Consider the following 1,294-nt stretch of genomic DNA (forward strand, 5'->3'; position numbering starts at 1 on the left):
CAGGAGATGATGATGTTGATGTTGATGATTTGGAATAGGTGTGATGTGGTGTTGTTTGTTGATATGTGTAGTGCAGTGATATGTGGTGATGTGATGTGATGTGAGTGTTGATGTGAGGATTAGTGGGATGAGTGTTTTTGTTGTGGTAGGAGTATTGGTGTGAGAAATGGTAGTGTGAATTTGTAAGTGGAATTGGCATTGGTAGTATTGTGATAATTGGTTGTGTTTGTGTGAGTAGTGGATGTGGTTAGAGAAGAAGTGGAATGAGTGGTGGTAGTGAAATGTGTGGTAGTATTGTTAGTGGAAGTATTTGTAAGTGTGGTGGTGGTTGTGGACATCTTGACAATGAGTGGTTGACACTGGAACAGTGATGAACAGAATCACATGTGACGCAACTACATGTTACTCGACACTCACATCTACACAGAGTGACATGAAGACTGAGACACATGGACACTGGAACATGGAAGCAATCTGTGAGACATTGACAACTGCACACATACTGACAGATGGTGGGACACAGTGAGGTTGACACCGAGTCACTGACACACAGACTGTTACACAGAGTGTTACACAGACTGTTACACAGACTGTCACACAGACTGAGATTGACACAGTTTCCTGTTCTCTCTTACAGGCGAAACGACAACACCTGGAGAGGAGTACGTGAACGTGACGGACAAATTCGGAAGAGTGGTGGCTCGACACCGACGTAGGAGGAGGCGACAAACCACAGTCGGACCATTGGGTAAGTCACATTCTCCTCACTCCACTCACACTGTGTGCATTTGTTTCGACCAATGTCAGTGTGTCGATTGTTGCGATTGGTGTAAATGGAGTGCAACTCTTCTGATCATATCATTCATATCATTGATATTACTGAGCGAATGACAGGAGATGATGATGTTGATGTTGATGATTTGGAATAGGTGTGATGTGGTGTTGTTTGTTGATATGTGTAGTGCAGTGATGTGTGGTGATGTGATGTGATGTGAGTGTTGATGTGAGGATTAGTGGGATGAGTGTTTTTGTTGTGGTAGGAGTATTGGTGTGAGAAATGGTAGTGTGAATTTGTAAGTGGAATTGGCATTGGTAGTATTGTGATAATTGGTTGTGTTTGTGTGAGTAGTGGATGTGGTTAGAGAAGAAGTGGAATGAGTGGTGGTAGTGAAATGTGTGGTAGTATTGTTAGTGGAAGTATTTGTAAGTGTGGTGGTGGTTGTGGACATCTTGACAATGAGTGGTTGACACTGGAACAGTGATGAACAGAATCACAAGTGGAGCACAAACATGT

Source organism: Schistosoma mansoni (genome assembly GCF_000237925.1).
Source record: "Schistosoma mansoni, WGS project CABG00000000 data, supercontig 0984, strain Puerto Rico, whole genome shotgun sequence".
Classification (NCBI taxonomy): domain Eukaryota; kingdom Metazoa; phylum Platyhelminthes; class Trematoda; order Strigeidida; family Schistosomatidae; genus Schistosoma; species Schistosoma mansoni.